The sequence below is a fragment of the Pseudophryne corroboree genome, chromosome 2 (genome assembly GCF_028390025.1).
Source record: "Pseudophryne corroboree isolate aPseCor3 chromosome 2, aPseCor3.hap2, whole genome shotgun sequence".
NCBI lineage: Eukaryota > Metazoa > Chordata > Amphibia > Anura > Myobatrachidae > Pseudophryne > Pseudophryne corroboree.
The window spans coordinates 751,640,411-751,668,186 of record NC_086445.1 but is presented as its reverse complement, the minus strand read 5'-3'; the positions used below and the strand labels follow the sequence as shown (position 1 = coordinate 751,668,186).

At 48.3% G+C, this 27,776-nt stretch overlaps 1 protein-coding gene across 1 annotated transcript in view; it reads left to right on the top strand.

Moving 5' to 3' along the window:
- The window catches only part of BCAS2 (BCAS2 pre-mRNA processing factor), a 102,730-nt gene that overhangs the window by 32,462 nt on the left and 42,492 nt on the right, over window positions 1–27,776 (top strand). The window lies entirely within an intron of this gene.

Genomic DNA, 27,776 nt, shown 5'->3' with positions numbered 1-27,776 from the left:
ACAGGTTTAGTGCCCTATAACCAAAATTCTGAAATACGAAATATTATGAATTAATTTATATAATTTTTTGAACGTGAATGACCTAAACACCTTTTTGTTTTCAGATGGTTCAAGCTACATAAATTTTGTTTAATGCACACACCTATTAAAAATATTTGGTTGAATCCAATTACCTGCAATGTTTTCACAGGTGCGAGTAAGTGTGGCTGTATGCCGAATTTACGGTCCTGCCGACTCGCAAATTTTAAAATATGCGTGTCAGGCACTAGAGGGGGCAGCGAGGGGTGTGAGTCTGGGTACTGTTTCCAGATTTTACACGCTGCTGCCCCAGCAACTCGCACCCTTCGTTGGTAAGTGGATTGACCCTACTGTAGTAAAATTACCTTCTGGCTATGTGTATAAGGTGTATATGAAACATACATGTTTCTGTGCTTAGCCTTGGGTCCCATCCTGAAGATATATCCTTAAGGCAGGCATGTCCAAACTGCGGCCCTCCTGCTGTTGTGAAACAACATATCCCAGCATGCCCTGACACAGTTTTGCTGTCAGAGAATGCAAAAGCTGTGTCGGGGCATGCTGGGATGTGTAGTTTCTCAACAGCTGGAGGGCTGTTCCGCCATAGACCTTATCAGCAGTTGCTGACTCAGCCATGGCTGCAGGAGCAGGATGGAGCTTACAGAGAAGCCCCGTCATTGCCTCCAGATCCCGGCAGGTGCAGTGAGTACGAAGCTCAGGCTGCCGCCGATTCGTGTGTAATTTCACTGTTGGTGGGGGAGGGGGGGTGGGGGTGTTACAGCCGCTGCGCCAACACCCTCTCCCTACCACCGCTGCTGTGGAACTACAAGGTGCAGCTGCTGCCATCCTGTGTGCATGTGAAAGGACTGAATACACGCGGCGGTCAGCCCTGCTGCCGCCACTCCAGGTCACTGGTGGTAGCAGGCGGCAGGCAGCTTCCACTGCCCGCTCCATTAGGGTAGTTTTCATTACTATGTTCCCACAGCGCCCAGCCGCGAACAGCTCTATCTGCCGCCGCTGGGCGCCGTCATTGCTCCACCAGCACTTAGTCTCTGCGCCCGCCCGTTACTCACAGAGGGTAGCGGGGTGGTCACCTCATGCTGCCGCCCCGCCGTGTGTGGGAAACTTATGTGACAGCAGATGGCCACGAACAGCTTCCGCTGCCCACTGTCACTGCTCCCCAGCTATCGAGCGCTGTTCCGCTCCACTGACTAATATAACCGCGGCGGTCAGCTCCCGCTCAGAACGTTCTCTTTGGCATCTCCAGACTCTGTCACGTCTGTCACATGTGCTCAGTGAGAACCTGCTTTCATCTGTGAAGAGCACTGGGCGCCAGTGGCGAATTTGCCAATCTTGGTGTTCTCTGGCAAATGTCAAACATCCTGCACGTTGTTGGGCTGTAAGCACAACACCCACCTGTGGACGTCGGGCCATCATACCACCCCCGTGGAGTCTGTTTCTGATCATTTGAGTAGACACTTGCACATTTGTGGCTTGCTGGAGGTCATTTTGCAGGGCTCTGGCAGTGCTCCTCCTGTTCCTCCTTGCACAAAGGCGGAGTTAGCGGTCCTGCTGCTGGGTTGTTGCCCTCCTACGGTCTCCTCCATGTCTCTTGATGTACTGGCCTGTCTCCTGGTAGCGCCTCCATGCTCTGGACACTGCGCTGACAGACGCAGCAAACCTTCTTGCCACAGCTCGCATTGATGTGCCATCCTGGATGAGCTGCACTACCTGAGCCACTTGTGTGGGTTGTAGACTCCGTCTCATGCTACCACTAGAGTGAAAGCACCGCCAGCTTTCAAAAGTTACCAAAACATCAGCCAGAAAGCATAGGAGCTGAGAAGTGGTCTGTGGTCACCACCTGCAGAACAACTCCTTTATTGGGGGTGTCTTGCTAATTGCCTGTAATTCCCACCTGTTGTCTATTCCATTTGCACAACACCATGTGAAATTGATTGTCAATCAGTGTGGCTTCCTAAGTGGACAGTTTGATTTCACAGAAGTGTGATTTGACTTGGAGTTACAGTGTGTTGTTTAAGTGTTCCCTTTATTTCTCTGACGTCCTAGTGGATGCTGGGAACTCCGTAAGGACCATGGGGAATAGACGGCTCCGCAGGAGACTGGGCACATCTAAAGAAAGATTTAGGACTATCTGGTGTGCACTGGCTCCTCCCCCTATGACCCTCCTCCAAGCCTCAGTTAGATTTCTGTGCCCGGCCGAGCTGGATGCACACTAGGGGCTCTCCTGAGCTCCTAGAAAGAAAGTATAGTTTAGGTTTTTTATTTTACAGTGAGACCTGCTGGCAACAGGCTCACTGCACCGAGGGACTAAGGGGAGAAGAAGCGAACCTACCTAAGTGGTGGTAGCTTGGGCTTCTTAGGCTACTGGACACCATTAGCTCCAGAGGGATCGAACACAGGACCCGACCTCGTCGTCCGTTCCCGGAGCCGCGCCGCCGTCCCCCTTACAGAGCCAGAAGCAAGAAGGTCCGGAAAATCGGCGGCTGAAGACTTCTGTCTTCTCCAAGGTAGCGCGCAGCACTGCAGCTGTGCGCCATTGCTCCTCATGCACACCACACACTGTGGTCACTGATGGGTGCAGGGCGCTGTGGGGGGGGGGGGGGCGCCCTGAGCAGCAATAAATAGCACCTTGGCTGGCAAACTGACACCATATATAGCCCCAGAGGCTATATAGGTGTATATTACTCCTGCCAGAATAACACAAAAAGCGGGAGAAAGCCCGCTGAAAAAGGGGCGGAGCCATCTCCCTCAGCACACTGGCGCCATTTTCCCTCACAGCTCAGCTGGAAGGATCGCTCCCTGGCTCTCCCCTGCAGTCCTGCACTACAGAAAGGGTTAAAAAGAGGGGGGCACAAAAATTAGGCGCAGTATATTATAATAATGCAGCTATAAGGGAAAACACTCTCTATAGGTGATATCCCTGTGATATATAGCGCTCTGGTGTGTGCTGGCATACTCTCCCTCTGTCTCCCCAAAGGGCTTTGTGGGGTCCTGTCCTCTGTCAGAGCATTCCCTGTGTGTGTGCTGTGTGTCGGTACTGCTGTGTCGACATGTATGATGAGGAAAATGATGTGGAGGCGGAGCAAATGCCTGTGAATGTGATGTCACCCCCTGCGGGGTCGACACCTGTGTGGATGGACTTATGGAAGGTGTCAACTCCTTACACAAAAGGTTTGACGACATAGGACAGCCGGCTACTCAGCTTGTGCCTGTTCCAGCGTCTCAAATGTCATCAGGGGCTTTAAAACGCCCGCTACCTCAGGTGACAGACACAGATGTCGACACGGATACCGACTCCAGTGTCGACGACTATGAGACTAGTGTACCCTCCAATAGGTCCACCCGTTACATGATTGAGGCAATGAAAAATGTATTACACATTTCTGATAATACCCCAGGTACCACAAAAAAGGGTATTATGTTGGTGAGAAAAAAAAAAAAAAACTACCTGTAGTTTTTCCTGCATCTGAGAAATTAATATGAGGTGTGTGAGGAAGCGTGGACTTCCCCCGATAAGAAATTGATAATTTCTAAGCAGCGTACCCTTTTCCGCCAGAGGATAGGTCACGTTGGGAAATACCCCCTAGGGTAGATAAAGCGCTGACACGCTTATTAAAAAAGGTGGCACTACCGTCTCCGGATACGGCCGCCCTAAAGGAACCTGCTGATAGAAAGCAGGAAACTACCCTTAAAGCTATATACACACACACACACGGGCATTATATTGAGACCAGCTATTGCCTCGGCATGGAGGTGCAGTGCGGCAGCTGCGTGGTCAGATTCCCTGTCGGATAATACTATGGATAGGGACAATATTTTTCTGACAATAGAGCATATGAAAGACGCTGTCTTATACATGCGTGATGCACAGAGGGATATTTGCCGGCTGGCATCACAAATAAGCGCTATGTAAAAGCGATGCCGATTCAAGAAAGCACTGTATTATCAGGTACAGTCCTTTCGGCCCCAGAAAAGCAAGAGGGCTGGAGGCTCATCTTTTCTGCCAAGAGGAAAAGGTAGAGGGAAAAAGCTGCACACACAGCTAGTTCCCAAGAGCAGAAGTCCTCCCCTGCGTCCGGTAAGTCCACAGCATGACGCTGGGACTGCTCAGGCGGACCCGGGTACGGTGGGGGCCCGTCTCAAAAATTTCAGCGCACAGTGGGCTCTCTCACAGGCGGATCCCGGGGTTCTTCAAACAGTATCTCAGGGGTACAGGCTGGAATTCGAGACGTCCCCCCCCCCCCCCCCCCCCCGCCGTTTCCTAAAATCTGCCTTACCGGCAACTCCCTCTGCCAGGGAGGCAGTGTGGTGGTGATCTAAAAACTGTATTCACTGCAAGTGATTGTCAAGGTACCCCTCCTTCAACAAGGAAAGGGTTACTATTCCACAATGTTTGTGGTACCGAAACCGGAAGGTTCGGTGAGACCCATATTAAATTTAACAACCTTGAACACATATATCAAAAGATTCAAGTTCAAGATGGAATCGCTCAGGGCGGTTATTGCGAACCTGGACGAGGGGGATTACAGGGTCTCTCTGGACATCAAGGATACTTACCTGCATGTCCCCATTTACCCTCCTCACCAGGAGTACCTCAGGTTTGTGGTACAGGACTGTCAGTATCAGTTCCAGACGCTGCCGTTTGGGTTATCCACGGCACCGAGGGTCTTTACCAAGGTAATGGCCGACATGATGATACTCCTTCGCAAGAAGGGAGTTTTTAATTATCCCGTACTTGGACGATCTCCTGATAAAGGCGAGGTCCAAGGAACAGTTGGTAGTGGGGGTAGCACTTTCTCGGGAAGTGCGGCAACAGCACGGCTGGATTCTCAATATTCCAAAGTCACAGCTGGTCCCGATGACACGTCTTCTGTTCCTGGGAATGATTCTGGACACAGACCAGAAAAAAGTGTTTCTTCCAGTGGAAAAAGCCGAGGAGTTGTCATCTCTAGTCAGAGACCCCCTAAAACCGAGACAGGTGTCGGTACATCAATGCACACGAGTCCTGGGAAAAATGGTAGCTTCGTACGAAGCAATTCCATTCGGAAGGTTCCACGCAAGGACTTTCCAGTGGGACCTGTTGGACAAATGGTCTGGGTCCCATCTCCAGATGCAACAGCGGATAATCCTGTCGGCAGGGACCAGGGTGTCGCTGCTGTGGTGGCTGCAGAGGGCTCATCTACTAGAGGGCCGCAGATTCGGAATACAGGACTGGGTCCTGGTGACCACGGATGCCAGCCTTCGGGGCTGGGGTGCAGTCACACAGGGAAGAAATTTCCAAGGACTGTGGTCAAATCAGGAGATTTTGCTTCACATAAATATTCTGGAGCTAAGGGCCAATTACAATGCCCTAAGCCAAGCAAGGCCCCTGCTTCAGAACCAGCCGGTACTGATCCAATCAGACAACATCACGGCGGTCGCCCATGTAAACAGACAGGGCGGCACAAGAAGCAGGAGGGCATTGGCAGAAGCCACAAGGATTCTCCGATGGGCGGAAAATCATGTGTTAGCACTGACAGCAGTGTTCATTCCGGGAGTGGACAACTGGGAAGCAGACTTCCTCAGCAGGCACGACCTCCACCCGGGAGAATGGGGACTTCATCCAGAAGTCTTCCAAATGCTGGTAAACCGTTGGGAAAGACCACAAGTGGACATGATGGCGTCCCACCTCAATAAAAAGATATTGCGCCAGGTCAAGGGACCCTCAGGCGATCGCTGTGGACGCTCTAGTAACACCGTGGGTGTACCAGTCGGTTTATGTGTTTCCTCCTCTGCCTCTCATTCCCAAGGTACTGAGAATAATACGAAGGCGAGGAGTGAAAACTATACTCGTGGTTCCGGATTGGCCAAGAAGAGCTTGGTACCCGTAACTTCAAGAGATGCTTTCAGAGGACCCTTGGCCTCTGCCGCTCAGACAGGACCTGCTGCAGCAGGGGCCCTGTCTGTTCCAAGACTTACCGCGGCTACGTTTGACGGCATGGTGGTTGAACACCGGATCCTGAAGGAAAAGGGCATTCCGGAGGAAGTCATCCCTTCCCTGATCAAAGCCAGGAAGGATGTCACCGCAAAACATTATCACCGCATTTGGCGGAAATATGTTGCTTGGTGTGAGGCCAGGAAGGCCCCAACGGAGGTGACGTTGGGCCTCAAATTGGGGTCCATTAAGGTCCAGATTTCGGCCCTGTCGATTTTCTTCCAGAAACTGGCTCGATTTTCTTCCAGAAACTGGCTTCACTGCCTGAAGTTCAGACTTTTGTCAAAGGAGTTCTGCATATTCAGCCTCCTTTTGTGCCCCCAGTGGCACCTTGGGATCTCAATGTGGTTTTGGAGTTCCTGAAATCACATTGGTTTGAACCACTTAAGACTGTTGATTTGAAATATCTCACGTGGAAAGTGGTCATGCTGTTGGCCCTGGCTTCGGCCAGGCGTGTGTCAGAATTGGCGGCTTTGTCCTATAAAAGCCCTTATCTGATTTTCCATATGGATAGGGCAGAGTTGAGGACTCGTCCTCAGTTTCTCCCGAAGGTGGTATCAGCGTTTCACTTGAACCAGCCTATTGTGGTGCCTGCGGCTACTAGGGACTTGGAGGATTCCAAGTTACTGGACGTAGTCAGGGCCCTGAAAATTTGTGTTTCCAGGACGGCTGGAGTCAGGAAAACTGACTCGCTGTTTATCCTGTATGCACCCAACAAACTGGGTGCTCCTGCTTCTAAGCAGACTATCGCGCGCTGGATTTGTTGCACTATTCAGATGGCGCATTCTGCGGTGGTACTACCGCAGCCTAAATCTGTAAAAGCCCATTCCACAAGGAAGGTGGGCTCATCTTGGGTGGCTGCCCGAGGGGTCTCGGCTTTACAACTTTGCCGAGCTGCTACTTGGTCAGGGGCAAACACGTTTGCAAAATTCTATAAATTTGATACCCTGGCTGAGAAGGACCTGGAGTTCTCTCATTCGGTGCTGCAGAGTCATCCGCACTCTCCCGCCCGTTTGGGAGCTTTGGTATAATCCCCATGGTCCTTACGGAGTTCCCAGCATCCACTAGGACGTCAGAGAAAATAAGAATTTACTCACCGGTAATTCTATTTCTCGTAGTCCGTAGTGGATGCTGGGCGCCCATCCCAAGTGCGGATTGTCTGCAATACTTGTAAATAGTTATTGTTACACAAATCGGGTTGTTATTGCGAGCCATCTGTTCAGAGGCTCCTTTTGTTATCATACTGTTAACCGGGGTTCCTATCACGAGTTATACGGTGTGATTGGTGTGGCTGGTATGAGTCTTACCCGGGATTCAGAATCCTTCCTTATTGTGTCAGCTCTTCTGGGCACAGTGTCCTAACTGAGGCTTGGAGGAGGGTCATAGGGGGAGGAGCCAGTGCACACCAGATAGTCCTAAATCTTTCTTTAGATGTGCCCAGTCTCCTGCGGAGCCGTCTATTTCCCATGGTCCTTACGGAGTTCCCAGCATCCACTACGGACTACGAGAAATAGAATTACCGGTGAGTAAATTCTTATTTTTTTTGAGCAGTATAGTCATCTTTTGTCTTAGAGTTTACCGTTTTCCTCTGTTACAATCTAACGATTCAATGCTAGTCCTGAATATCTCATGAACAGATGAGGTTTTATTAAATCCAGATAGACTCTTTCTGTGCAAGCGATTTTCTGTTTTACTATCCTTTCTGCTGCGGGGTACACTGGGCTCCACAAGGAATAACATCGGGGTGTAGAGTAGGATCTTGATCCGAGGCACCAACAGGCTCAAAGCTTTAGACTGTTCCCAAGATGCACAGCGCCGCCTCCTCTATAACCCCGCCTCCATGTCAGTGAGCTCAGTTTGTAGTTGGTACCTGCAGTAGCAGGTCACTTTTTACAGGGGGGCTGCTTCAGGCAGCCTTTTCTTAGCTTAAACTTGAACAGACAGAAGAGAACTATACAAAGGGCTGCAGCGGGCTGTGTCTGATCGACATCCCTGCTGCAGCTCCATCACCCCCAGCGGCGCTGTATACTCCCGCGCCGCGGTTGCCGGGTCACTACAGCGGAGGCGCCGGCTTCTTCCTCTGTCCTCACGTGAGTCACACGCGCCTCCGTCTCCCGGATCGAGGGGCCGATAACAAGGGGGAGGTAAGGGGCTTCTGTGCCGCACTTTGCACTGCGCGGCCGTAGGAAGCGGGCCGCGCGCGCTGGCACAGATTACTGGGCTGCTTGCTCCACTGGCCACCAGGTTGATTATATGTGGGCACAGGTCAAGGGGGACGTTGTACAGTTACACCCCCTTCCCGCACGCCCGGTGGGGATGCCAGCAGGTGGAGCAGTTTGGACCTGAGGCCCCTCCCCCCAGCCCCAGGGCACCATTTCTACAATGTTCCCGCCCTGGAGCTGCATATCTCTCCCACACTCCTGACCAGCGGCCATCATAGATTGAGCTGAGCTGTTTCTAGGATTGCAGGGGCAAATCCTCCTCTGTGGAACCGCCTGACTGCCAGTGCTGTGTTTCCTACAGGACACTTGAGTATTCTACCTGTCACTGCGACTGTGTTACTTAAGAAAGAGTGCATACTGTCAGGGTTGTGTGGTACAAACACCCTGTGATATACATCCAGTGTTTACTGTGTTTGTTATATCTATTGTTATCACATATAGCCATACTGAGTATTACTTTGTATTGCTAGTCCAGTGCAGTTTATGGTACATAATTTCTGCATGGTACATGTGTGACTATATACGTGTGTGTGCATGTAGCTGCTGCGTGGTTGCCTTATTGCGGGGTATTTCACTCAGCATGCTATTCCTACATTACTGTACCTGTGGGGGCCAAGTGTTTCAGGTTTTCTCTGATAATATAGGTTTGTTTCACAAGATATGCTACTGGAGTATTTTTCACTTGTGAATTATAGTCACTATATGTTCTATTCCTATTGAACCCTCTGTCTGTCCAGCTTCGGCTGTTTCTCTGAGAGTTCTTACTGGGTATAGCGCTGCTACAAAATAATAAATATCTTGTTTTTCCCGGGTTGCCCATTACTGTGTGCATTGTTATGTCTGCTACACGTGGCAACGACGTTGGGGCCTCTCCCACACTGTGTGGTAGTGAGGCCACTGACTGCTTGGAGGATAATTTAGCAGCTGAGAGTTCAGGTTCAGGGGCTTCCTTGCCCCCTAGTGGTCGGTAGCACTCGGGGCAACACAGATCCACCTTGGGCTACATTTTCCACATTGTTAAACACGCTTGTAACTAACTTGACGCCCCCTGTGGGTCCACCTGTGCCACTATCACAGATTATGGTCCCGCTGTGAACCCGTCATGGGCGGATCAGCTTTCCACTCAGTTACAGCATTTGAACCGATCCATGTCCAAATCTAAGGGTCACTCTTGCCCGCATAAGACTAAGTCGTCTTCTAAAAGGGTCATTACTTCCTCCCGATCCGCGGCCTTAAATGACACGTCGTCCGAGGCGGACGGTGCTTATACTAACCCCTCGGACGCGGACTCTGATGCTTCAGAAGGGGAGGGGAAATCGTCCGTGGATGTCTCTGATTTGATTGAAGCGATACGGCTCATTCTTCAGGTGGCTGATGACTCTGAGCCTGAGACTGTCTCCAAGAAACCTGACAGGTTTAAGCGTAAGAAGGTGGTTAAGCAGGTTCTAGCCTACTCTAAACACCTGATTGACATACGTCAGGAATCCTGGGAAAATCCGGGGACAAAGTTTACACCGAATAAGAGACTGTTGGCTCGCTATCCTCTCTCTGCGAAAGTTTCTAAAAATTGGGAAACCCCTCTGCCTGTAGATTCTCAGGTGGCGCGTATGGTTGTTTCCTCTGCCCTGCCAGTAACTACCGTCACCTCTCTGAAGGAACTGACGGATCATCTGGTGGAGGGCTGTTTAAAAGCGATTTATACCCTGTCTGGGGCTGTTCAAAGGCCAACTATTGCAGCGACTTGGACTGCTGAAGCTGTTGAGGCGTGGGCTCAGGAACTCGAGGTAGAACTGCCTTCTGATATTTTTGTGCACACTACTGCTAAAACAGCCTGCCTACCTAGTACGGCTCCTTCCGCGCAGAAGGCTAAAAATACTTTCCCTTGGCCCTTTTCGTACTCCAGGTAAAGCAAAAGGTCAGACGTACCCGAAGCAAGCCCGTACTTCCAGGCCTGCCAAGCCCAGACCGAAGCGTGCTTGGGCCGCCCGTCAGCCAGCTTCAAAAACTGATAAGCCGGCCACATGACGGGGCGTGCCTCCCTCTGGGGGATCCCAGGGTGAGGGGCCGACTTCTAGGGTTTACCCAGGTATGGTTGAAGACCACTTCGGATACCTGGGTGAGTGAAGTCGTTGCTCGAGGTTACGCCATACCCTTCAAGAATCGCCGCCCTCATCGATTCTACCTAACAGATGTGCCTCTGGATCCGGCAAAAGAAAACACGTTGCACTTGGTGGTATGTTCCCTCCTGTCCACAGGAGTGGTGGAAAACGGTATTGTATCTGCACACTCGCTCTTTTTTGTCAGATAAAGATTTGGAACATAAGTTCCATATCAAACCCCTATTAAGTTATTGGTAATTACCATTTACTCCGGGGGTGCTACCAACTACAGCTTTGGTAGATACAAAAAGAAAAAGAAGGAAAGAGCTGTACTATCGGTGCACGTGAGGAGAATTAGATCTGGTTATCACATCCACCTGTATTGATTTAAAATTTTACTTTTATTAATATATGCTTAAGATTAGTGCAAAAATGGTTACACACAAACTAGGAGTATAGGCGAAACATAGAGGTTAAAATATGACATAGGCAAAACAAAAAAGTGCGATAAGATATAATAAAGGTGATTTAAAGATTAAAAAATGTGTCCGCGTGTTTACTCTAATGTCTAAGTAAATATAATATATTAATCCTTGATTATATCATTGATTGTTTTATTTGTCCAGTCAATAAACGATTTCTGAAAGGGGCATTAAAAGATGTAAATGAGACAAATATAGGTGATATACTGTCGAATGTATGACACTCTGTTCAAATGCTTAGGTGTATATATTGTTGTTATCCCAAGAAGGGGAACACCTTCTTTATTAGGGACTTATGACACCTTAAGACTGTTCAGAATCAGCATAAATGTACTGACAGGTCAAATATGAACAAAATATTATTTAACGTGTGACACCCTGTTACAATATACTCTGTTTTAGTGTTCAGTATACATGTTATCTTTATCCGTAAAGGGAAAAACACCTTCTATATTAGGGACTAATGACACCTAGAAGCTGTTCAGATTCAATTCAAATATGCTGAGATGCAGTCAAGTAGAATTTAGATAATATATTGTTAGGTGTATGACATACTGTTGTGATGTCCATATATTCTCACTGTTCATACAATTATGGTATTAAAGTGTACACACTATTATTATCCCTAGAAGGAAAACACCTTCTTTATCTGGGACTGGTGACACCTTTTAGATTATTCAGAATCAATTCATATATATTGGAACATTCATCATAGTGTATTATCAGGTTGAATATGGGTAACACAATATCATATATTTGATCTATTGTGACATTCTGGTGTACACACTATTACTGTCCCTAGAAGAAAGGCACCTTCATTATTAAGGACTGGTGACACCTCCCCAAAACTCAATTTGCTCCCTTATCGGGTTCCTGATTATCTACACTGTAGTTGTATCTAGTAGCAGATGAATATAAAATAATCAGTTCAGCTATTATGATGTTCGTAGTGTTTCTACCATTGCAGGGAAAAACACCTCCATTATTAAACGACAATGATATCTTCCTGAATAGTTGTATATATTGAATCAATAGATTATATGTCACCAACCAACATTTCACTAAGTTACCATGCAGTAAGTTTATTGTGGCTTATATAGACCACATGACTGCAGTGTATATTTTCTGAATTGATTAGACTGTTGATGTTAAAAAAAGAATTATCTTTATATTCAGCTTAACTGTGTCCTAAGTGTTTTTATTTATTTATTACAGAGTGTAGTCTGAAACATTTATTACAGCTGTCACTGTTAGCTTATATCACAGGTGTCTCATAACATTCCTAGATTTATCTTATATGAGTATAATATATCTTTTCTCAACTCAATATAATTGCCTGTTATTCCTTGTATCGTTTCAGAAAATCTATTATCCATTAGCTAGTGCAGTGTTGCTGGTTATCTCACTGAGTCATTACCTACTGAGTAAGACCACAGTTCTTAATAGTTAATGATCATCTATCAGCTGCTTTGCACTAGTACTATTAAGGAAAGAATTATCCCTGCATTCAGTTTAATTGTATCCTGAATGTTTCTGTGTGTTTATTGCAGAGTATAATCTGAAACATTTGTTGCAATTATCACTGCTGAATTGTATCACTGATGTCTCATAACATTCCTAAGTTCATCATATAAGAATACAATGTATCTTTTCTCAACTCCACATAATTGCTTGTTATTCCTTATATTGTTTCAGAGAATCTGTTAGCTAGTGCGGTGCTGCTTGTTATCTCACTGAGTAAATCTACAGTTCTCTATACTTAATAGTCAGGAGTGGTGGTACAGGTGCCTCTGACTCAGAGAGGTGAGGGGTTCTTTTCACCGCTGTTTCTAGTCCCGAAATCGAACGGGTCCTCGCGGCCCATTCTCAGTCTGAAGTCCTTGAACAAGCATGTGCGGGTCTCCAAGTTCCGTATGGAAACGCTGCGCTCTATTGTTCTGGCCATGGAGCCTGGGGACTATATCGTCTCCCTGGACATACAGGATGCCTACCTACATGCGGTATCTCATCAGCAGTACCTGCGGTTTGCAGTGGGCAACCTTCATTACCAATTTCGGGCGTTACCTTTTGGTTTGACTACGGCTCCGCAAGTATTCACCAAGGTGATGGCGGTCATGACGGCCACGCTACGTCGTCAAGGGGTCAGGATTCTACCATACCTAGACGATTTGTTGATCCTGGCGAGTTCCCCAGAACTTCTCCTGTGTCATCTCAATTTGACAATCCAGTGCATGAAACCCCACGGATGGCTGATCAACTGGAAGAAATCCTCCCTGGTTCTGGCTCGATGCATGGTACACCTGGGAGTGTTATTGGACACCCACAACCAGCAGTTGTTCCTGTCTCAGGAGAAAGTCCTGAAGCTTCAGGACAAGATCTGATGCTTCCTGTCCCTTCCGCAAGTGTCTATTCCTTCGGCGATGCAAGAGCTAGGTCTCATGGTGTCTGCTTTCGACATGGTGGAGTATGCTTAATTCAATTCTCGCCCTCTGCAGAAGTTAAATCTGTCCAAGTGGGACGGCCTGCTTCACCGGATCAGATCTCACATGATCTCCCTATCTCCGGAGGTCCGTCTGTCACTGAGCTGTTGGCTTCAGGACCAACGATTGAGCAGAGGCTGTCCCTTCTGGATATCCAACTGGGTCCTGCTGATGACGGATGCCAGTCTGAGAGGTTGGGGCGCGGTGTTGGAAAAACACTCCCTCCAGGGTCGGTGGACCGAGGAGGAGTCTCTACTCCCGATAAACAATCTGGAACTGCGGGCAGTGTTCAATGCGTTGACAATGGCCCAGCATCTGATACAGAACAGACCTGTTAAAGTACAATCGGACAACGCCACCACGGTGGCGTACATCAATCGTCAAGGCGACACTCGAATCCGCATGGCAATGAAGGAAGTATCAAGGATTCTTCAGTGAGCAGAACGCCATCTGCCGGCCATATCAGCATTGTTCATTCCGGGTGTTCTGAACTGAGAGGTGGACTATCTCAGTAGTCAGGACGTGCACGCCGGAGAATGGAGCCTACATCCGGAGGTGTTTCAACTTCTCGTGGACAAGTGGGGCCTCCCAGTTGTGGACCTGATGGCGTCTCTACACAATCACAAGGTTCCGGTCTTTGGAGCAAGGACGAGGGATCCTCAAGCAGCGTTCCTGGATGCTCTGTCAATCCTGTGGAACTTTCGGCTGCCGTATGTGTTCCCTCCAGTGTCACTACTGCCCAGAGTAATATGGAAGTTCAAGCAAGAAGTCGCTCCAGCGTGGCCCAGGCGGCACTGGTTATCTGATCTACAGGGCCTCTCGTGGGATCGTTCCCTTCTACTTCCACAACGACCAGACCTCCTTGTTCAGGGCCCTTGTGTTTACCAGGATTTGGCTCGTCTGGCTTTGACGGCATGGCTCTTGAAGCTTCCGTCTTGAGGGCCAAGGGTTTTTCTGAGGCGGTCGTTAAAACTATGTTGAAGGCCCGTAAGCCGGCTTCTGCTCGGATATACCATAGGGTCTGGAATGCTTACTTTACTTGGTGTGTGTCTCACAATTATGACGTTTTCAAGTTTAGTACGGCCAAACTATTGGCCTTTCTACAACAAGGCTTGGATTTAGGCCTGCGTCTGGCCTTCCTCAAGGTTCACATCTCGGCCTTGTCGGTTTGGTTTCAGAGAAAGATCGCTACCCTGCCATACATTCACTCAGGGTGTGCTGAGGATTAAGCCTCATGTGCCACCTGTGGCCCCTTGGGATCTGTCGGTGGTTTTGGAGGCTTTACAGGAGTCTCCATTTGAGCCTCTTACCTCTGCTGACCTTAAGTGGCTTTCCCTTAAGGTGTTGTTTTTGCTGGCTATTGCTTCAGCTAGAAGGGTCTCGGACTTGGGTGCCTTATCCTATGAGTCCCCCTATTTTGATTTTTCACCGTGACCGGGCGGTTCTTCGGACACGCCCTGGTTATTTACCAAAGGTAGTGTCTTCTTTCCACCTTAACCAGGAGATTGTGGTATCGGCCTTTAATTCTCCTGAGTTGTCTTCCAAAGAGCGATCTTTGGATGTAGTACGGGCTCTCTATATCTATGTGAAGAGAACTTCCTCCATTAGGAAATCCGATTCTTTCTCTGACGTCCTAGTGGATGCTGGGAACTCCGTAAGGACCATGGGGAATAGCGGGCTCCGAAGGAGGCTGGGCACTCTAGAAAGATTTATGACTACCTGGTGTGCACTGGCTCCTCCCACTATGACCCTCCTCCAAGCCTCAGTTAGATTTTGTGCCCGGCCGAGGTTGGATGCACACTAGGGGCTCTCCTGAGCCTTTAGAAAGAAAGTATAGAAATTAGTTTTTTTATTTTCAGTGAGACCTGCTGGCAACAGGCTCACTGCAGCGAGGGACTAAGGGGAGAAGAAGCGAACCTACCTAAGTGGTGGTAGCTTGGGCTTCTTAGGCTACTGGACACCATTAGCTCCAGAGGGATCGAACACAGGACCCGACCTCGTCGTCCGTTCCCAGAGCCTCACACACACTTCATACTCCGGTCACTGAGGGTGCAGGGCGCTGGGGGGGGGCGCCCTGAGAAGCAATAATAACACCTTGGCTGGCAAAAATACCACAATATATTGCCCCAGAGGCTATATATGTGGAAAATACCCCTGCCAGAATATAGGAAAAAGCGGGAGAATAGTCAGCGGAAAAGGGGCGGAGCTATCTCCTTCAGCACACTGGCGCCATTTTCCCTCACAGCTCCGCTGGAAGGAAGCTCCCTGACTCTCCCCAAAGGGTAAAAAAGAGAGGGGGGGCACTAAATTTAGGCGCAGTATACATTATATAGAAAAAGCAGCTATAGGGGACATAACTCAGTTAGTCCCTGCATTATATAGCGCTCTGGTGTGTGCTGGCATACTCTCACTCTGTCCCCCCAAAGGGCTTTTGTGGGTCCTGTCCTCTGTTAGAGCATTCCCTGTGTGTGTGCGGTGTGTCGGTACGGCTGTGTCGACATGTTTGATGAGGATAATGATGTGGAGACGGAGCAGATGCCTTTAGAAGGGATGTCACCCCCTGCGGGGCAGACACCTGAGTGGATGTGCTTATGGAAAGAAATGAGTGCACGTATAGACTCCTTGCATAAGAAATTTGACGACATGCCAAATGTGGGACAGCCGACTTCTCAGCTCGTGCCTGTCCAGGCGTCTCAAAGGTCATCAGGGGCTCTGAAACGCCCGCTACCTCAGATCGCAGACGCAGATGTCGACACTGATACTGACACCAGTGTCGACGACTATGAGTCTAACCTGATGCCCACTAAGGCCATTCACTGCATGATTGAGGCAATGAAAGAGGTGTTACACATTTCTGATATAAATACAGGTACCACTAAAAAGGGTATTATGTTTGGGGAGAAAAAACTACCCGTAGTTTTTCCCCCATCAGATGAATTAAATGAAGTGTGTGAAGAAGCGTGGGCCTTCCCTGATAAAAAATTGGTAATTCCTAAGAAGGTACTAATGGCGTTCCCTTTCCCGCCAGAGGATAGGTCACGTTGGGAAACACCTCCTAGGGTGGATAAAGCGCTCACACGTTTGTCTAAAAAGGTGGCACTACCGTCTCCGGATACGGCCGCCCTCAAGGAACCTGCTGATAGAAAGCAGGAGGCGATCCTGAAGTCTGTATACACACACTCAGGCATTATACTTAGGCCAGCTATTGCGTCAGCATGGATGTGCAGTGCTGCCGCTGCGTGGTCAGATAAACTGTCAGAAAATATTGACACACTAGACAGAGACACGATTCTGCTAACCATAGACCATATCAAAGACTCAGTCTTATATATGAGAGATGCACAGAGGGAAATCTGCCGGCTGGCATCTAAAGTAAGTGCATTGTCCATTTCTGCTAGGAGAGGCTTATGGACTCGCCAGTGGACAGGAGATGCAGATTCTAAAAGGCACATGGAAGTTTTGCCTTATAAGGGTGAGGAATTATTTGGGTATGGTCTCTCGGACCTAGTTTCCACAGCAACGTCTGGGAAGTCAGCATTTTTACCCCATGTCCCCTCACAGCCTAAGAAGGCGCCGTTTTATCAGGTTCAGTCCTTTCGGACCCAGAAAAACAAGCGTGGAAAAGGCGGGTCTTTTCTGTCCAGAGGCAGAGGTAGGGGAAAAAGGCTGCAGCAAACAGCAGGTTCCCAGGAGCAAAAGTCCTCCCCCGCTTCTTCTTCCAAGTCCGCCGCATGACGGTGGGGCTCCACAGGCGGAGCCAGGTACGGTGGGGGGCCGCCTCAAGAATTTCAGCGATCAGTGGGCTCGCTCACAGGTAGATCCCTGGATTCTTCAAATAGTATCTCAGGGGTACAAACTGGAATTCGAGGCGTCTCCACCCCACCGGTTCCTAAAATCTGCCTTGCCGATTGCTCCCTCAGACAGGGAGGCGGTGCTAGCGGCAATTCACAAGCTGTATTCCCAGCAGGTGATAATCAAGGTACCCCTACTTCAACAAGGCCGGGGTTACTATTCCACACTATTTGTGGTGCCGAAACCGGACGGTTCGGTGAGACCCATTTTAAATTTGAAATCCTTGAACACATACGTAAAAAAATTCAAGTTCAAGATGGAATCGCTCAGGGCGGTTATTGCAAGCCTGGACGAGGGGGATTACATGGTATCCCTGGACATCAAGGATGCTTACTTGCATGTCCCCATTTACCATCCTCACCAGGAGTACCTCAGATTTGTGGTACAGGATTGCCATTACCAATTCCAGACGCTGCCGTTTGGACTGTCCACGGCACCGAGGGTATTTACCAAGGTTATGGCGGAAATGATGATACTCCTTCGAAAAAAGGGAGTTTTAATTATCCCGTACTTGGACGATCTCCTAATAAAGGCGAGGTCCAAGGAACAGTTGTTGGTGGGAGTAGCACTATCTCAGGAAGTGCTGCACCAGCACGGCTGGATTCTGAATATCCCAAAGTCACAGCTGGTTCCGACGACACGTCTACTGTTCCTGGGTATGATTCTGGATACAGTCCAGAAAAAAGTGTTTCTCCCGGAGGAGAAAGCCAGGGAGTTGTCATCTCTAGTCAGAGACCTCCTGAAACCAAAACAGGTATCGGTGCATCACTGCACGCGGGTCCTGGGAAAGATGGTAGCTTCTTACAAAGCAATTCCCTTCGGCAGGTTACATGCCAGAATCTTTCAGTGGGACCTGTTGGACAAATGGTCCGGATCGCATCTTCAGATGCATCGCTTAATAACCCTGTCTCCAAGAACCAGGGTGTCTCTACTGTGGTGGCTGCAGAGCGCCCATCTTCTAGAGGGCCGCAGGTTCGGCATACAGGACTGGGTCCTGGTGACCACGGATGCCAGCCTTCGAGGCTGGGGGGCAGTCACACGGGGAATAAAGTTCCAAGGACTATGGTCGAGTCAGGAGACTTCCCTTCACATAAATATTCTGGAACTAAGGGCCATTTACAATTCCCTAAGTCAAGCAAAATCCCTGCTCCTACACCAGCCGGTGCTGATCCAGTCAGACAACATCACGGCAGTCACCCATGTAAATCGACAGGGCGGCACAAGAAGCAGGATGGCAATGGCAGAAGCCACAAGAATTCTCCGATGGGCGGAGAATCATGTACTAGCACTGTCAGCAGTGTTCATTCCGGGAGTGGACAACTGGGAAGCAGACTTCCTCAGCAGACACGACCTCCACCCGGGAGAGTGGGGACTTCATCCAGAAGTCTTCCAGATGCTGGTAAACCGTTGGGAAAAACCACAGGTGGACATGATGGCGTCCCGCCTCAACAAAAAGTTAAAAAGATATTGCGCCAGGTCAAGGGACCCTCAGGCGATAGCTGTGGACGCTCTAGTGACACCGTGGGTGTACCAGTCTGTTTATGTGTTCCCTCCTCTGCCTCTCATACCAAAGGTATTGAGAATAATAAGAAAGCGAGGAGTAAACACAATTCTCGTGGTTCCGGATTGGCCAAGACGAGCGTGGTACCCGGAACTTCAAGAGATGATCTCAGAGGACCCGTGGCCTCTGCCGCTCAGACAAGACCTGCTACAGCAGGGGCCCTGTCTGTTCCAAGACTTACCGCGGCTGCGTTTGACGGCATGGCGGTTGAACGCCGGATCCTGAAGGAAAAGAGCATTCCGGAGGAAGTCATTCCTACACTTATTAAAGCCAGGAAAGATGTTACGGCAAATCATTATCACCGCATATGGCGGAAATATGTTGCATGGTGCGAGGCCGAAAAGGCCCCAACGGATGAATTTCAACTAGGTCGATTTCTGCATTTCCTGCAAGCAGGAGTGAATATGGGCCTAAAACTAGGCTCCATTAAAGTACAGATCTCGGCTCTGTCGATTTTCTTTCAAAAAGAACTAGCTTCAGTACCTGAAGTTCAGACATTTGTGAAAGGAGTGCTGCATATTCAGCCCCCGTTTGTGCCTCCTGTGGCACCTTGGGATCTCAACGTGGTGTTGAGTTTCTTAAAATCACATTGGTTTGAGCCACTAAAAACCGTGGATCTGAAATATCTCGCGTGGAAAGTGGTCATGTTATTGGCCTTGGCTTCAGCCAGGCGAGTGTCAGAATTGGCGGCTTTATCATGTAAAAGCCCTTATCTGATTTTCCATATGGATAGGGCAGAATTGAGGACTCGTCCCCAGTTTCTCCCTAAGGTGGTGTCAGCGTTTCACCTGAACCAGCCTATTGTGGTGCCTGCGGCTACTAGGGACTTGGAGGACTCCAAGTTGCTAGACGTTGTCAGGGCCCTGAAAATATGTTTCCAGGACGGCTGGAGTCAGAAAATCTGACTCGCTGTTTATCCTGTATGCACCCAACAAGCTGGGTGCTCCTGCTTCTAAGCAGACTATTGCTCGCTGGATTTGTAGTACAATTCAGCTTGCACATTCTGTGGCAGGCCTGCCACAGCCAAAATCTGTAAATGCCCATTCCACAAGGAAGGTGGGCTCATCTTGGGCGGCTGCCCGAGGGGTCTCGGCTTTACAACTTTGCCGAGCAGCTACTTGGTCAGGGGCAAACACGTTTGCAAAATTCTACAAATTTGATACCCTGGCTGAGGAGGACCTGGAGTTCTCTCATTCGGTGCTGCAGAGTCATCCGCACTCTCCCGCCCGTTTGGGAGCTTTGGTATAATCCCCATGGTCCTTACGGAGTTCCCAGCATCCACTAGGACGTCAGAGAAAATAAGAATTTACTCACCGGTAATTCTATTTCTCGTAGTCCGTAGTGGATGCTGGGCGCCCATCCCAAGTGCGGATTGTCTGCAATACTTGTAAATAGTTATTGCTAACTAAAGGGTTATTGTTGAGCCATCTGTTGATAGGCTCAGTTGTTTTCATACTGTCAAACTGGATATAGTATCACGAGTTGTACGGTGTGGCTGGTATGAGTCTTACCCGGGATTCAAAATCCTTCCTTATTATGTCAGCTCGTCCGGGCACAGTGTCCTAACTGAGGCTTGGAGGAGGGTCATAGTGGGAGGAGCCAGTGCACACCAGGTAGTCGTAAATCTTTCTAGAGTGCCCAGCCTCCTTCGGAGCCGTCTATTCCCCATGGTCCTTACGGAGTTCCCAGCATCCACTACGGACTACGAGAAATAGAATTACCGGTGAGTAAATTCTTATTTTTTTTTGTGTTTGGTTTTCACAAACGTGGCTGGCCTGCTTCCAAGCAGACTTTGGCCAGATGGATTAGAATGGTGATTGCACATGCTTATGTACAGGCTGGTCGTCCGGTTCCTGCTACCATAAAAGCACATTCTACTCGCTCGGTTGGACCTTCTTGGGCGGCCCATCGTGGTGCGACCCTTGAACAATTGTGCAAGGCGGCTACGTGGTCCTCGAGGAACACGTTTATTAGGTTCTATGCCTTTGACACTGCCGCTTCCCAGGATGCTTCCTTTGGACCCCGGGTTCTTGTGCCCGCTACAGTGCGTCCCCTCCCATAAGGAGCTGCTTTAGGACATCCCCGATGTTATGCCTTGTGGAGCCCAGTGTACCCCACAGCAGAAATCAAGATTTATAGTAAGAAGAACTTACCGTTGTTAAATCTCTTTCTGCGAGGTACACTGGGCTCCACAAGGCGCCCACCTTGACGCACTTAGCTTTTTTGGGTTGGTATTGGCATAGCCGCTGACACCCTCTCCTGTGATGAGTGCGTGGTGTATTTGGCTACAAGCGGTTGTCGTCTCTGGTACCTGCTACTGCATTGGGCTGGTTAACTAAACTGAGCTCACTGGCATGGAGGCGGGGTTATAGAGGATGCAGTGCTGTGCATCTTGGGAACAGTCTAAAGCTTTGAGCCTGTTGGTGCCTCGGATCAAGATCCTACTCTACACCCCGATGTTATTCCTTGTGGAGCCCAGTGTACCTCGCAGAAAGAGATTTAACAATGGTAAGTTCTTACCATAAATCTCGTTTTCCCTAACTAACTGTGACGTTTCGTCACCACTGGACTCTTTAGTTTAACAAAGTTAACTATTCCAGTCCCAGCTGTAACAATGCTATAAGAATGGTCGCAGCATAAGCTGAGAGCCTTGCTAAAGTCCTTTTTATACTGCAGCAGTAGTGTTTAGAATTGCTTTAGTTGGAGTTTTGGTTAACATGACTATTTGCATAGGCGATGCAACTGAAGTTAGGCCTACAACAGGGTCATTTCTCAAACTACCTTTACTTCTAAACGGTCACATTTGCGAATCAACACAGTATTTGCTTACTGTATATCTGGATGTTGGCCAAGTAAGTTCTTGTTATTATTGCGGCTGCTTTGAGGCCAAGGCTGATTCGCAAATAGTGGCGTTGTCTTATGGTGGCGATATGCTATTAGTCCTTATTACAACAAATTAGATTTCTCAGGCTACTGGGGGAAAGTCTGTTTTCCTACCGTTGCACACACAAGATCCTAAAAGGACATCCGATAGTCCAGTGTTCACAATTTTCACACCTCAGTCCTTTTGAGTCCATACTCAAACAACCGTACACAGTACACGTGGTAGAGAACGTGCTTTTCAACAAATCACTAGCCGTTGTCCACACGCAAAGCCAGCTAACACACCAATGGCATGACGGCCTTCTAGCCTTTCTCTGCTCTTTGGTTGTGCGAGCATGTCCTCAAACATTTCTTTTGACGTTGTTTCAAAAACAGATAGGTGGCCTGCAATTTCAAGTTCAGACTACACAATGCAGTTCAATGGTTTTCCACCAATGCATTTTTTTTTTTTTAAGGACACGTTTGCCTGTATCAGCAGACAAGAAGGCAGTGTTGTTGACCGCTATTCAGTCTCTCGTAAAGTTTTAATTTATCCGGAACACTGGTTCAGGGATTATATATCAATTCTTTTTGTAGTACCAAAGCCGGACGGCTCAGTCATACTGATATTGAACCTAACAGGGCTCAATCAGTATGTCACTTACTACAGATTCAAGATGTCATCACTGTGGTCAGTGATTTTGGGTCTAAACCACAGGAATTCAGGTTTTCACTGAATCTCAAGAGTGCGTACTTACTCATTACAATTTGGCCACCACACAGGCGTATTTTCAGTTTGCGGTAAAACAAACCCATTATCACTCAGGCACTGTCGGTTGGTCTCTCACCAGTGACTCCAGTATTCACAAAAGCGATGTCTGTGTTCATTGCTCAACTCAGATACATGAAAGGGATAATATGTCTGTACTTAGACAACCTACTCAAGACATTGTAACAACACATACTCTTTCAGCATGACTTCCGGCTGTACATTGGCCTAGTTTAACATGATTTTACCGGTCAGCGGTAAAAGCACAAAGTATTCGTCATCATGGTAAAGTTAGTGCTCTAACCATGGACTGTTTCAGTGCATTCGATTGTTAGTAAACATAAGGGCCTCTTTCCAAGCACTCCAGTTCGTAATATTTCACTCACGTCCTTTTCACCTTAATCTGCTCGTACAGTGGTCGGGCTCTCATCTACAAATTCATCAAACAGTGCAGTTGTCTCCAGGGGCCAGAGTATCACTTCTCAAGTGGCTCCAGATACAAAATTTCACTAGGGGAAAAAGATTCAGCGTCTGTAATTGGATTTTTCTGACCACTGACGCAATTCTCAACTGTTGGACAGCTAAAGTCCAACATGGTCAGCTTCCGGGTCTGTGGTCAGGCCAGAAAAGATTACTGTCAATGCTCTGGAAAAGACTCTGCATAGGCAGTTCACACTTTACAGTCTCACACTGTTCATGTTCAGTCAAACAACGTGACGACAGTCGAATACTTCAACACACAAAGAAAGACTTGGAGTAGCATGGCCATGCGAGACGTCTCTTTATTCATAATATCACCGGGTGATTCTCGGCTCAATTTATCGACACTGTTTATTCCAGTAGTGGACACCTGGAAAACAGACTGACTCAGTCGTCAGGATTTTCACCAAGGAGCATGGACGTTACATCCACAAGTGTTCCAGATGTTAGTCCAGCGGTGGGGTTACCCACAGGTGGATCTAATGACATCTTGCCAAAATCATCAGACACCCAAGTATGTGTCCAAAACAAGATATCCAAAGGCAGTGGGTGCTTTCACAATAGCGTGGCCGTACAGCCTTGTATCGATTTCCACCATTCCCCCTGTTTAGTCATGTAATGAAGTAAGGGAAGTCCACGACCGTCATACTAGTTGCGCCTCATTAACCTCGTAGAGCGTGGTTCTCCGATCTCTGCTGTCTACTCGCTGATAATCCGTGGCCTTTCTGCTACGTCTATACTTTTTGCAACAGGGTCCATTTCTTTACCCCAGTTCAGCGCGGCTGCATTTCACGGGGTGGCTGTTGAGGTATCCGGACTCCAGGTCGACAACAAAAAGGTCGACACACCTTAGGTCGACGCCAATTGGTCGACACACCTTAGGTCGACATGGACAAAAGGTCGACAGGAACAAGGTCGACATGGAAAAAGGTCGACATTAGATTTTCACAATTTTGTTTATTTTTTGGAACCTTTTCATACTTAACGATCCACGTGGACTACGATTGGAATGGTAATCTGTGCCAAGCGGAGCGGAGCGAAGGCACCATGCCCGAAGCATGGCGAGCGGATGCGGTGCACTAATTGGGGTTCCCGGTCACTCTACGAAGAAAACGACACCAAAAAAACATAAAAAAACTCATGTCGACCTTTTTCCATGTCGACCTTGTCCCTGTCGACCTTTTGTCCATGTCGACATAAGGTGTCAACCAATTGGCGTCGACCTTTTTGTTGTCGACCTGGAGTCCCAGACCCGCTGTTGAAACCGCTGTCTTGAGACGAGAGGGCATTCCAGAATCTGTTATACCAACCATGTTACATGCAAGGAAGCCAGTTACAGCAGCTCATTATCACACAATTGGGCAAGCTTATTTTGGTTGGTGTGAAGCTCGGAAGTTTCCGACATCTTCTTTCAGGCTATCCCGTCTTTTGCTATTTCTTCAAGATGGTATTAGATGAAGGACTACGTTTACAGACACTAAAAGTGCATGTTTCTGCTTTGTCAATTTCTTTCAGCAGCGTTTGGCTCTATTGCCAACAGCACATATGTTTCTGCAAGGTTTCAACCTCCGTTTTTACCACCTACAGCGCCATAAGACTTGAATCTAGTTTTAGTTTTTTTTTTTATAGTCTCCACTTTTTGAACTCGTACAATAGGTGGAGGTTAAGTTCTCACATAGGAAACAAGTTTTCCTAGCCTTAACTTTGTCAAATTGTGTTCTGAATTAGGTGCGTTATCATACAAACCACCATATCTAGTGTTTTATGATAACGCAGCAGACCTCCAAACAAATTCTGCTTTTCTAGCTAAGGTAGTATCCTCAGTTCATAAATTAATCAATCGTGGTTCATGCTTTCTCAGAAAGTTCAGGAACTCCAGCTACTTTGAATGGGGTTCAGGTGCTTCGCATTGTTGTAGCCCGAACATCAACAGTACATACTGTACACATATACGTTGTTTGTTCAGTATAATGTAGTTAAGATAATTTGGCCAGCTTCCAAACAGACCTTGGCTAGATCGATTTAAGTTAACTATTCGTCAGGCTTAATTTCATACTAGTTTATAAACCTCCTGCATCTATTTCAGCGACTTCAATGTCATGGGCAGCAGGTCGTGTGGTTTTCACAACATAAATTTGCCATGCGGTTACATGGTTGTCAGTGCACACGTTTGTGCGCTTTTCCAAGTTTTCTAAGTTGACGGCATCAGCATTTAGCTTTAACCGTCTACTGTTACAGGTGGCAACCAGCTCTGGGAGAAACTTTGGCATGTCCCAAGAGTACTCCAGTGACCCCTAGTGGATGAAAAAGAAAATAGGATTTCGGTACTTACCAGATAAATTCTTTTCTTTGAATCCATAGGGGGCACTGGACGCCCACCCAGAGCAGTTTCACCTGTGTTGTGGTAGGTTCCGTTTATACTTATAGTACACTTTATCACCTGCTTGTTTAAAGGTTAAGGTGATTATCTGTTTACGTTTCAATTTGTTATATTATAATGTTATATGTAATTCTCCATTGTTCATCCTCTTTCGCTCCGGTTTGTCTCAGCACTGAAAAAACACTGAGGCATCTGGGGAATATGGAGGAGGAGGAGGGTTACACATTTAAATATTTAAATGTGTCTGTCCCTGTTATCGCACCATCCATATCCCAAGAGTACTCCAGTGCCTCCTATGGATTCAAAGAAAAGGATTTATCTGGTAAGTACCAAAAGCCTATTTATTATTTGTACTTCTATTGTAAATTTGAGGATTGAATTATTAATCTTTCTCTAGCATCCATAAGGGATATTGGGGAGACATAGTACGATGGGGTGTAGACGGGGCCCAAAGGAGCCGGTGCATTATACATTTATTCAACTGGGTGCTGGCTCCTCCCCTCTATGCCCCCTCCCACAGGCAGTTTAGAAAAAAGTACCCTCGGGAGAGGGTGCACACTTTGCAAGCTCCAGAATTTTTCTTGAGTTTCTTTTTCAATCTTTGTTATTTTCGGTATGCTGTTTGGGCAACAGCATACCTGCACCATGGGAGTTAGGGGGGGGGGGGGCAGTTACCGGCCTTGCGAGGTGTCAGAGCCTCTTCCCCACTGCAGGACCACCGTTCTGAGAGGTTGTTGTACAGCAGGGCACTGCGCCTTGGCGGTCACAATCGCAGCACGTCGCACCCCCCTAACATTAGTCTGAAGGTGACATCGGTGACGAGTACAATCCGGGGGGCCCCGCTAGGGGGTCCCCCCGTTCATGGTGCGGCAGAACGCAGGGGTGGCATACAGGACCCTCCTGGGGGGGACCCGCTACAGCCCCCCTGCGTACACTGGCAGCAGTGGGTAAAGCTAGCACTTGTGTGATGTTTTCTACTCATGGGGAGACTTGCCAATATAAAAACTACAGAAACTCCGGCGCCATTACAGGGGGCGGAGCTTCCTCAGACTGGGACCAGTTGCGTTTTGTCACCTTCCTCTGCTTACAGCTGCAGCAGTAGGCACACACAGCTCCTCCAGACACTCAGATAATGCTGGAAAACTGGTACAGGGGTGTAGCAATGCGGCTAGAGGCACCACAGGTAAGACAAGAAAACCAACAATCGACAGTTCTCAGGAGAACACCAGTACTGCTTCCACTAAGGCCTCAGCATGACGGTGCCCACCCACCCTGAGGGGATCTCGAGGTGTGAGCTCAGCTGCGTCACTTCAGCCGCATCTGGGAAAGTCCCTGCCAGGATACCTGGGTCAAGGACCTAATTTCTCAGTGCTACAAGCTGGAGTTTGACAGTGCTGCTCCCAAACGATTTTTCAAATTAAATTTGCCAGCTTTGTAGGATACGCGTGTTACGGTGCAACAGGCCATCCTAAAATTGGTCCAATCCCAAGTCCTTGTTCTAGTGCCGCTGCAACAACAGGGACAGGGTTACTACAGCAACCTGTTCGTGGTACCGAAACCAGACTGTTCAGTAAGGCCCATTTTGAATCTCTAAAATCCTTGAATCCTTACCTAAAGGTTTTCAAGTTCAAGATGGAATCCTTTGCGAACAGTGATTGCGAGCCTGGAAGAACAGACGTTCGTGGTCTCCCTTGAGGTCAAAGACTCCTATCTCCATATCCCGATTTGGCCACCTCATCAGGCTTACCTGAGGTTTGCCCTGCTGAACGATCACTACCAGTTCCAAGCACTGCCCTTTGGCCTGTCCACAGCTCCGAGGGTGTTCATGAAGGTGATGGCGGAGATGATGTTCCAACTCCGGGGTCAATGTTGTCCCTTATCTGGACGATCTACTGATCAGAGCAAGATCCAGGGAGCTTTTATTGCTCCATATAGACAGCACTATCCAGCTTCTGTAAATTGAGGATCCACCTGTGGTGTGACAGAAGTCCAACCTGGAGCCCACTCAGTCTCCTGTTCCTGAGAATGTTGCTGGATACTGTGGCCCAAAATGTGTTCCTCCCAGAGGACAAGGCGAGAACACTTAAGGAGATGGTCCGCATGGTTCTCCGGCCTCCTCGGGTATCCATCCATCTTTGCAGAAGATTGCAGGAAAAAACGGTTGCCTCGTACGAGGCGATCCATTATGGAAGATTCCAAGCAAGTACTTTTTCAATTGGATCTCCTGAGCAAGTGGTCCGGATCACATCTTCAGATGCTTCTGATAACTTGGCTGTCACCTCAGGCAAGGATTTCTCTCCTGTGTTGGCTGCAGTCCTTCAAGGCCTAAGTTTCGGGATTCAGGATTGGATCCTCCTTAAGACAGATGCGAGTCTTAGAGGATGGGGAGCTGTCACCCAGGGGGCTCAGTTCCAAGGCAGGTGGTCAACCCACGAAGCCCTCCTTTCCGATCAACATTCTGGAACTTTCGGCGATCTACAATGCTCTGCTTCAGGCCTCTCCTCTACTCAGGGTTCACGCGATCCAGGTACAGTCGGACAATGCCACAATGCAGTGGCGTACATCAATCGACAAGGAGG